The sequence below is a fragment of the Bufo gargarizans genome, chromosome 8 (genome assembly GCF_014858855.1).
Source record: "Bufo gargarizans isolate SCDJY-AF-19 chromosome 8, ASM1485885v1, whole genome shotgun sequence".
In the NCBI taxonomy this organism is placed as follows: domain Eukaryota; kingdom Metazoa; phylum Chordata; class Amphibia; order Anura; family Bufonidae; genus Bufo; species Bufo gargarizans.
In genome coordinates, this window is record NC_058087.1 from 102,717,451 (window position 1) to 102,729,458 (window position 12,008).

Consider the following 12,008-nt stretch of genomic DNA (forward strand, 5'->3'; position numbering starts at 1 on the left):
ACCTGAGGTAGTTGGTACACTAGGACGTGTGGATGTGGCAGAACGGCCACGTCCTCTCCCAGCACCAGAGGGTCCACTAACACCACCACGACCATGTCCACGTCCGCGTCCCTTACTAGATGTTTTTCTCATTGTTATGGTTCACCACAACAACAAATATATTATTTGGCCCAATGTATTGTATTCAAATTCAGCGGGATATAAATTTGAGGCCTAGTATTTAGGCGCTGGGTGACCGGTATGGATTTAGTGACAGAATTAGACTTGGAAATGCACAGAAGCGTGTGTGTGAAGTTATTCTGAATGACCCTATGTGCACCTTGAATATTATATACCCTTTTTGGGATAGATTTCAAATAGCTCTGATATAGCAGGAACCACTAAATTATGAAATTGCTAAATTGGGAATTGTATTTCAACCCAGAACAAAAAATGTGCTTTGACGGACACTAAATATCTTGCCCAGCAACAACAGTACAGCGGTAACGAGAGATTTAGCAGGATATAAATTTGAGGCCTAGTATTTAGGCGCTGGGTGACAGGTATGGGTTTAGTGACAGAATTAGACTTGGAAATACACAGTAGCGGGTGTGTGTGAAGTTATTCTGAATGACCCAATGTGCACCTTGAATATTATATACCCTTTTAGGGATAGATTTCAAATAGCTCTGATATAGCAGAAACCACTAAATTATGAAATTGCTAAATTGGGAATTGTATTTCAACCCAGAACAAAAAATGTGCTTTGACGGACACTAAATAACTTTCCCAGCTACAACAGGACAGCGGTAACGAGAGATTTAGCAGGATATAAATTTGAGGCCTAGTATTTAGGCGCTGGGTGACAGGTATGGGTTTAGTGACAGAATTAGACTTGGAAATACACAGTAGCGGGTGTGTGTGAAGTTATTCTGAATGACCCAATGTGCACCTTGAATATTATATACCCTTTTAGGGATAGATTTCAAATAGCTCTGATATAGCAGAAACCACTAAATTATGAAATTGCTAAATTGGGAATTGTACTTCAACCCAGAACAAAAAATGTGCTTTGACGGACACTAAATAACTTTCCCAGCTACAACAGGACAGCGGTAACGAGAGATTTAGCAGGATATAAATTTGAGGCCTAGTATTTAGGCGCTGGGTGACAGGTATGGGTTTAGTGACAGAATTAGACTTGGAAATACACAGTAGCGGGTGTGTGTGAAGTTATTCTGAATGACCCAATGTGCACCTTGAATATTATATACCCTTTTAGGGATAGATTTCAAATAGCTCTGATATAGCAGAAACCACTAAATTATGAAATTGCTAAATTGGGAATTGTACTTCAACCCAGAACAAAAAATGTGCTTTGACGGACACTAAATAACTTTCCCAGCTACAACAGGACAGCGGTAACGAGAGATTTAGCGGGATATAAATTTGAGGCCTAGTATTTAGGCGCTGGGTGACAGGTATGGGTTTAGTGACAGAATTAGACTTGGAAATACACAGTAGCGGGTGTGTGTGAAGTTATTCTGAATGACCCTATGTGCACCTTCAATATGATCTACCCTTTTAGGGATAGATTTCAAATAGCTCTGATATAGCAGAAACCACTAAATTATGAAATTGCTAAATTGGGAATTGTATTTCAACCCAGAACAAAAAATGTGCTTTGACGGACACTAAATAACTTTCCCAGCTACAACAGGACAGCGGTAACGAGAGATTTAGCAGGATATAAATTTGAGGCCTAGTATTTAGGCGCTGGGTGACAGGTATGGGTTTAGTGACAGAATTAGACTTGGAAATACACAGTAGCGGGTGTGTGTGAAGTTATTCTGAATGACCCAATGTGCACCTTGAATATTATATACCCTTTTAGGGATAGATTTAAAATAGCTCTGATATAGCAGAAACCACTAAATTATGAAATTGCTAAATTGGGAATTGTATTTCAACCCAGAACAAAAAATGTGCTTTGACGGACACTAAATAACTTTCCCAGCTACAACAGGACAGCGGTAACGAGAGATTTAGCAGGATATAAATTTGAGGCCTAGTATTTAGGCGCTGGGTGACAGGTATGGGTTTAGTGACAGAATTAGACTTGGAAATACACAGTAGCGGGTGTGTGTGAAGTTATTCTGAATGACCCAATGTGCACCTTGAATATTATATACCCTTTTAGGGATAGATTTCAAATAGCTCTGATATAGCAGAAACCACTAAATTATGAAATTGCTAAATTGGGAATTGTACTTCAACCCAGAACAAAAAATGTGCTTTGACGGACACTAAATAACTTTCCCAGCTACAACAGGACAGCGGTAACGAGAGATTTAGCAGGATATAAATTTGAGGCCTAGTATTTAGGCGCTGGGTGACAGGTATGGGTTTAGTGACAGAATTAGACTTGGAAATACACAGTAGCGGGTGTGTGTGAAGTTATTCTGAATGACCCTATGTGCACCTTCAATATGATCTACCCTTTTAGGGATAGATTTCAAATAGCTCTGATATAGCAGAAACCACTAAATTATGAAATTGCTAAATTGGGAATTGTATTTCAACCCAGAACAAAAAATGTGCTTTGACGGACACTAAATAACTTTCCCAGCTACAACAGGACAGCGGTAACGAGAGATTTAGCAGGATATAAATTTGAGGCCTAGTATTTAGGCGCTGGGTGACAGGTATGGGTTTAGTGACAGAATTAGACTTGGAAATACACAGTAGCGGGTGTGTGTGAAGTTATTCTGAATGACCCAATGTGCACCTTGAATATTATATACCCTTTTAGGGATAGATTTCAAATAGCTCTGATATAGCAGAAACCACTAAATTATGAAATTGCTAAATTGGGAATTGTACTTCAACCCAGAACAAAAAATGTGCTTTGACGGACACTAAATAACTTTCCCAGCTACAACAGGACAGCGGTAACGAGAGATTTAGCAGGATATAAATTTGAGGCCTAGTATTTAGGCGCTGGGTGACAGGTATGGGTTTAGTGACAGAATTAGACTTGAAAATACACAGTAGCGGGTGTGTGTGAAGTTATTCTGAATGACCCAATGTGCACCTTGAATATTATATACCCTTTTAGGGATAGATTTCAAATAGCTCTGATATAGCAGAAACCACTAAATTATGAAATTGCTAAATTGGGAATTGTACTTCAACCCAGAACAAAAAATGTGCTTTGACGGACACTAAATAACTTTCCCAGCTACAACAGGACAGCGGTAACGAGAGATTTAGCGGGATATAAATTTGAGGCCTAGTATTTAGGCGCTGGGTGACCGGTATGGATTTAGTGACAGAATTAGACTGGGATATGGCCAAAAAATAACCACACTATTGCTGGTTAAATGCACTTGGTGACGGGCGCAGCTTGCCCCTGATGTAGTATATGGCCAAAAAATGAACAGACTATTGCTGGTTAAATGCACTTGGTGTCACAGCTTGACCAACCACACTACTGAGGGTTAAATGCACTTGGTGACGGGCGCAGCTTGCCCCTGATGTAGTATATGGCCAAAAAATAAACAGACTATTGCTGGTTAAATGCACTTGGTGTGACAGCTTCACCCTGATGTAGGCTTTAGCCAGAAAACAACCACACCATTGAGGGTTAAATGCACTTGGTGACAGGCGCAGCTTGCCCCTGATTTTGTATATGGCCAAAAAATGAACAGACTATTGCTGGTTAAATGCACTTGGTGTGACAGCTTCACCCTGATGTAGGCTTTAGCCAAAAAACAACCACACCATTGAGGGTTAAATGCACTTGGTGACAGGCGCAGCTTGCCCCTGATTTTGTATATGGCCAAAAAATGAACAGACTATTGCTGGTTAAATGCACTTGGTGTGACAGCTTCACCCTGATGTAGGCTTTAGCCAAAAAACAACCACACCATTGAGGGTTAAATGCACTTGGTGACAGGCGCAGCTTGCCCCTGATTTTGTATATGGCCAAAAAATGAACAGACTATTGCTGGTTAAATGCACTTGGTGTGACAGCTTCACCCTGATGTAGGCTTTAGCCAAAAAACAACCACACCATTGAGGGTTAAATGCACTTGGTGACAGGCGCAGCTTGCCCCTGATTTTGTATATGGCCAAAAAATGAACAGACTATTGCTGGTTAAATGCACTTGGTGTGACAGCTTCACCCTGATGTAGGCTTTAGCCAAAAAACAACCACACCATTGAGGGTTAAATGCACTTGGTCGCAGCTTGTGCTGGCGCACCACAAGACACAAAATGGCCGCCGATCACCCCAGAAAAATGTGACTGACAAACGGTCTGGGCAGCCTAAAAACAGTGAGCAATTGAGGATCAGCAGCTCAATGATCCACAGCTGCAGATCGATCAGTTAATCAAGTCCTTTGGAGGAGTTAATCTGCCTAATCTCGCCCTACTGTCGCAGCCGCAACCTCTCCCTACGCTAATCAGAGCAGAGTGACGGGCGGCGCTATGTGACTCCAGCTTAAATAGAGGCTGGGTCACATGGTGCTCTGGCCAATCACAGCCATGCCAATAGTAGGCATGGCTGTGATGGCCTCTTGGGGCAAGTAGTATGACGCTTGTTGATTGGCTGCTTTGCAGCCTTTCAAAAAGCGCCAAGAAAGCGTCACAAAAGCGCCAAGAAAGCGACGAACACCGAACCCGAACCCGGACTTTTACGAAAATGTCCGGGTTCGGGTCCGTGTCACGGACACCCCAAAATTCGGTACGAACCCGAACTATACAGTTCGAGTTCGCTCATCCCTAGTGGTGAGTAATCAGCTTGAAAACAACACTAACACATAGTGACGAAAGAGCAGCAGTGATAAAGCAATAGTAAAGTATTCCAAAAAAACATCGTTCCTGTATCAGCTGTGGGGTTTCGCTCTGGTAGGCAGTATAGAGGCAATCACAAAGTCTTTAACTTAAACAGTTCGGTGTTTATTCACACATAAGGAAACACAAAATGACAGTTCACAGTCTTGGTGTTTGTTCACACCATGCAATGTCCATAGAACAAAATCTTCACCTGGTTAGCAGTTTTCCATCCGCAGTCCACAGCAGGCTTTAGGTGCCTGTTTTCCAGCATGCGGCTTTCAAGCCTTTAGCAAGGCACCAGTGGCGTAGCGTGTGTTGCCAGCACCCGGGGCGAACCTAGTATGGCGCCCCTTAACTTTTGTGCATGCACCTTTTTATAGAATGACGCCCCACAGGCATACCAAGACCAATATTACCACTAATACTATAAAAGAGACATATACCGCAATTTATTGCAGGATCTCATAAAATACAGGGTTCCATATGGCTTTACATACCATACATAATGGACACTGATATCCAGTTTCATCTTGATCTGTTCCCATGAGTCCAGAACACCGCTCTACACAATCCCTAATCCATAGAAAGCTTCTGTGCTTAGATTCCTACTGCCAGTTACTGTCATGGCACTGCTGTACTGTGCAACATCCTGATAACAGATAAACTCTGATCTGCTGCTGAATTGGTTTGTAGTAAAACAAGAAGCAGGCCAGAACCTACAAAAAACAAAAGCATACTTGAAATCTAGTAGACAACATTATAGCTAATGTTCAGTCAATTCTAAATCTAATGTGACAGTCCGTTATTTAGCTCCCCTTTCCAGCGGTGAAAAGGTAGGGGGATTAGTCAGATTATTTCACACAAGGAGACCTCAGGAGACAGAAGTGCATTTCAACTGACATCCTGCCAGCTTTATTTCACAGGTTGCATTAAAACACAACATATAAACGGAACACCTAGCCTTGTCCTGGCTCTAAACAATAGGTCCCTCTCTAGGACGTGGATGAGCTATCCTCAGTCCACCCAAAATAAGCCCGCTGTCTGAAAAAGCAGCCTGTGATACTTGCAGTTTGCAGGCTCTGGACCTTCAGGGTCCCTCAGTGAGATGTGGCTTCTCTCACTCCCAGGAAGTTCTGCGCAAGTGTGTTGACACCCCAGTTATCTAGCAACTCCCCAAGTGCAGCTCATCAGGACCCAGGCTTAGTTTTTTTTTTTAACCCTTTCCTAAATAACTTTCTTCAGCATATGTTAAGAACCTGGGAGACACATATATACCCTCAATGACTTCACCCTGTGAGACACCACATTTCCCCCCCTTTTGCACTAACCTATGGGTTGGGGCACCCTGGCTTGACAAACAGTAAGTACGAGACAAACCATCTACATTTCCCTGGAGGCTGCCTGCTCGGTGCTGTACTGTGAACCTAAAAGGCTGGAGGGATAGAAACCACCTGGTAACCCTACTATTCTTTTCCTTGTTATTCTGCATCCACTTTAGGGGTGCATGGTCTGTGATGAGGGTGAATTCTCTGCCCATTAGGTAGTATTTGAGAGCATCCAGTGCCCATTTAATGGCCAAAGCCTCTTTCTCTACAGTGGCATACCTCTTTTCATGGTCATTCAGCTTCCGACTTATGTATAAGACAGGGTGTTCTTCCCCATCAATTATTTGTGATAACACTGCTCCTAACCCAGCCTCCGAAGCATCAGTTTGCAGTGAGAAGGGTTTATGAAAATCCGGACATACCAGTACTGGCTGGGAGCACAGGGCTTGTTTCAAGGATTGGAACGCCCTCTCGGCCTCTGGGGTCCATTTTATCATCACCAAATGTTTTCCTTTTGTAAGATCGGTTAAGGGAACCGCCATAGATGCAAAATTAGGGATAAACCTTCTGTAATACCCTGTAATTCCCCAAAACAACCTCACTTGCTTCTTGTTTAGGGGTCTAGGCCAGTTTTGAATTGCGTCTATTTTGTTTAGCTGGGGTTTGATCAGACCTTGTCCAATGGTGTATCCTAAATACTTGGCTTCTTCCAAGCCGATGGCACACTTTTTAGGGTTTGCGGTGAGACCCGCTTGTCTTCGTGAATCCACAACCCCCTGCACTTTTTGTAGGTGAGACTCCCAGTCACTACTGTAAATTATTACATCATCCAGATATGCTGATGTATAACCAATATGTGGCCTTAGGATCCTATCCATCAGACGCTGAAAAGTCGCCGGGGCCCCATGGAGGCCAAATGGCAACCTAGTGTATTGGAAATGACCGTTGGGTGCAAAAAAAGCCGTCTTTTCCTTGGCCCTTTCAGTTAGCGGAATTTGCCAGTAACCTTTAGTTAAGTCCAATGTTGTTAAGTACCGAGCACTACCCAGCTTGTCTATAAGCTCGTCTACTCTCGCCATTGGGTAGGCGTCAAACTTTGAGACCGAGTTTAACTGGTGATAGTCATTACAGAACCTTATGGACCCATCAGGTTTGGGAATTAAAACGATGGGACTAGACCACTCACTTATGGACTCTTCTATTACCCCTAGGTCTAACATCTTGTTAATCTCTTGGGTTCTGTGACAATATTGTGTTTTATCACATGAGTGAGGCCTGGGAGTTCTGAGAAGAAATCGTTATTTCTCACAACAAATTCCTGTGATTCCTGTTTTTGATGGGGAAACAGAGACTCAGCAATTCTAACCGCAGGTAAGGTGTAGCTCCGTGGAACCGAGTTCACCACCAGAGCTTCCGTATCTTTCCAGGGCTTTATCAAGTTAATATGATAGTTCTGTTTGGGTTTTCTCTTCCCAGGCTGATGAACTAGATAGTTCACCTCACTTATCTTTTTAACAATTGTGAAGGGCCCTTGCTATTTTGCTAAGAATTTGCTCTCTACTGTGGGTATTAATACAAGCACGGTACGGGTATTAATACAAGTGCGGTACGGGGTAGATTCTTGCTCCCACGTCTCTTTAGCTATGTCAAGTAGCCCCCGGGGCTGTCTGCCATACAGAAGTTCAAAGGGTGAAAACCCCGTAGGCGATTGCGGTACTTCTCGTATGGCAAACAGTAAATAGGGAAGTAGGCAATCCCAATCCCTACCATCCTTGGCAATCATCTTTCTTAACATGTTAATGAGGGTTTTACTGAATCTTTCCACCAATCCATCCATTTTCAGATGGTAGACTGAGGTTCGGATATGCTTCACCCTGAATAGCCGACATCATTCTTTGGTCACCCTGGACATAAATGGGGTGCCCTGATCCGTTAATATCTCTTTAGGGATCCCAACCCTACTGAAAACCAGGACCAACTCCTTGGCTATGGTCTTCGCCGTCATATTTCTTAATGGAACAGCTTCTGGCTATCTGGTGGCATAGTCTAGGATCACCAGTAGGTACTGATGTCCGCAAGCTGATTTTACTATAGGGCCTACCTGATCCATAGCTATTCGTTCGAATGGCACTTCCACAATGGGTAAGGGTACCAATGGGCTTCTAAAGTTAGGGGACGGAGCTGTATATTGGCACTTGGGACAAGATGCACAGTAATCTCATACCTCTGCTACTAGCCCTGGCCAAAAGAAACACATTAAAATTCATTCTTTTGTCTTTTCCATCCCCAGATGTCCCCCCAACAAATGACCATGTGCTAGATCCAAGACCATCTTCCTAAATGGCTTGGGAAATATCAGTTGTTCTACGATGACTTCACCTTGCTTGTCTACCTGATACAGTAAGTTATTTTGCATCGCGATATGAGGATAAGCAAGCGTGACATCTGGGTAAACCAGAACACCATTTATTATTTTTACATTTTCCCAAAGTAGGGTCATTCAGCTGCGCTGTGGCAAAATTGTCGCGTGAAACCTTTATATCCACTAAGACATTGTCAACCCTCTTCTCTGGCTCCCCACTTACATCAGTGGTTTCGGTGTCCCCTGACATTACATCAAAAGGAAACACGGCCTCATCAGGAGATGACAGAACCTCATGAAGAAGCTCAGGTTCTGTGACTCCTGTTGCCCTTTCTGCAGAGATCGTAACCACTCCCAATTCCCAGAAAAAAGGAAAATCCCTCCCCAGTATTACATCATACATGAGAGTGGGTATTATCGCTACCTGACAGGTTACCTGTTTGAGCACAGTTCCTATGGTAACCTTCGTAACCCTACTGACTGGGTCTGTAAGCTATCGGAGTTTACCAAACTGGCTTTGACTAACGTGATCATACTGCCAGTATCCAGGAGAGCCTGATCCTCTCTCCCCTCTACTGACACAGATGTTTATCAACCTTTTCAGGGGTCCCAATAGAACAAATCCCTTTGGAAAACATCTATTTCATATTTGGCATAGCACTCATATCACACTGCATGGGTTCTGAGTTTAACGGACAGTTAGCAGCAATATGTCCTGGTCCCTTACACCAGAAGCATTTGATAGGTTCTGGTCTCAGAAAGTCAGACTTGGACCTTTCGGAGTGTTCCAGACAGAGTTCAGCTTTGGACCTTGTGTCCCTGTTAGGGGCCCCACCCCTCGCAGGAGTACCCCCCTGCCGGGTACTTTCCTGGGTTAGGCGGGGCTTTTCTAACAGGTCCTTTGCTGCAGCATATCTTTCCACCAGAGAGACCAACTCATCTGCGCTGTTAGGGTCACCGTGGGTAACCCACTTGCATATTTCAGGTGGAAGGGCTCTAAGATATCTGTCCACTACCACACGTTGGACAACCTCTGGAGCCAATAGAACACCTGGTTGTAACCACTCCTTGGTTAAGTGTACCAGGTCGTACATTTGGGAGCGAGCGGGTTTGTCTGCCTGAAAAACCCAATGGTGCACTCTTTGGGCCCGAACCGACAAAGTAACTCCCAGACGGGCCAAAATCTCCGCTTTCAGCTTACATTAATCCTGAGCATCGGTAGGATCCAAATCATAATAAGACTTCTGAGCCTCTCCACTCAGAAAGGGGGCTATCAACCCCGCCCACTGATCTGGTGTTAGGAGTCTCTCTCTGCAGCAACGTAGCAGGTTTTACCCAGGACATAAACCTGTTACCAAGTCCAGAAACAATTTGTATGCAGGGGTTACCCTTAGCAACCAGCTGCTCAAGGACCAGAAAAATTTCCAGCAGCAATTTTTTTATTTCTTTTTTCAGTATTCAGCAGCACCTGTTCCACTGAGCAAACAGGCTTCTGGCCCTTTAACCCCTTAAGGACATAGGACGTACCGGTACGGCCTGACTTAAAATCGGCATTCCGGCGCCGCGGGGGTTAATCGGAATGGGACGCCGGCTGAAATATTTCAGCCGGCATCCCGTAACAACGCGCGGGGGGGGGGGGGGGGGTAAATATTTCAGCCGGCATTTACCGGCGATCGAAGAAAACCGCTGGTCAATTCAGACCTGCGGTTTTCTGCGTTTCCGGTCCATTCGGGTGTCCTGTGACCCGATGAACCGGAAAAAGACTGCGATCGGTGGCGTAATTATACACCACCAATCGCAGTCTGAGGATTTGAGGAGGCGGTGCTGGCCCTGGTGCTGAACACTGCTGTCCAGGGTGCTGATTGGTGCAGGGGAGAGAGGCGCGAGATTCAAACTTCCTGCGCTCCTCTCTCCCCTCCTTCCTGTCCAGCACCCTGACCGTGCAGCATCGTCCAGCACCAGCTCCTGTGTCCCCCTAATCGGCATCCATCACCCTCCTGCACCCATCGCCACCCAGGTAGGTTAGGGTCAGTGAGGGAGAGGCACCGTCCGGCAGGGAAAGAAGGGAAAAGTTAGTTAGGAAAAAAAAATAAAAAAAATGTACTTTATTCAAAACTTCCATCTATCCATCTAACACTAACCCAGACCCCCCCCTGCCACTTGCCCCCCCCCCCCCACCAGCCCCCCCTACCTCCCACCTGCTGGATAAGGGTTACCACTTGTACGTGGATAACTTTTATACCAGCATTCCCTTGTTCAGGTCCCTTGCCGCCAGATCCATGTTTGCTTGTGGGACCACGCGGAAAAATCAACGCGGCCTCCCTGCCTACCCCCTCCAGGTACCTATCCCCAGGGGTGAGACCCGTGCCCTTACCAGTGGAAACCTGTTGCTGGTCAGGTATAAGGACAAGAGGGATGTCCTTATACTGTCCACAATCCACGGTAACAGCACCACCCCAGTCTCTGTGCGAGGTACCACGGCAACGGTCCTCAAGCCTGATTGTATCACCGACTACAATCGGTATATGGGAGGAGTTAATCTCTCTGATCAAGTCCTCACGCCATATAACGCCATGTGCAAAACCCGGGCATGGTACAAAAAAGTTGCGGTCTACTTGGTGCAGGTTGCCATGTACAACTCTTTTGTACTATACCGAAGCGCTGGCAGCACAGGGACATTCCTCCAATTCTATGAGGCAGTCCTCAAGGACCTGATCTTTTCGGACCGGGAAAGAGCAGGCCGGAGTACCTCGGGAACTGGAGGCGCCCGGATCGTCCATGGCCAACACTTTCCAGGTGTGGTCCCCCATACTGGAAAGAAGGGACGAACCCAAAAAAAGTGCAGAGTGTGTCACAAGAGGGGGATACGGAAGGACACCACTACTCAATGTGACACGTGCCCCGATCATCCGGGCCTCTGCATTATCGATTGCTTCAGGGAGTATCACACTTCCATGGAGTACTAAATTTGTATAATCCCCCAACAGTCCACTAGAGAACATAAAACACTATGGCTCTCAGACTTTGGAGACACAAACAATTTTTCTTTCCCCCAAAAATATTAGTTTTAGTGCAGGCATCCTCAAACTGCGGCCCTCCAGATGTTGTAAAACTATAACTCCCAGCATGCCCAGACAACCTACAGCCATCAGCAGGGCATGGTGGGAATTGTAGTTTTACAACATCTGGAGGGCCGCAGTTTTAGGATGCCTGCTTAGTGTCTCCAAAGTCTGAGAGCCATTCATATTGGGCATCGTCGCTATAAAAATAACCTTTGACCAAACGCCACGGATGAACGGTGTTAAAAATATAAAATAAAAACTGTGCCAAAACACCCATTTTTGGGCAAAATTTCAATTTGAATCCATTTTGCCGGTAATAAAGCAAGGGTTAACAGCCAAACAAAACTAAATATTTATTGCCCCGATTCTGTAGTTTGCAGAAACACCCCATATGTGGTCGTAAATGGCTATATAGCCGCACGGCAGAGCATAGAACGAAGG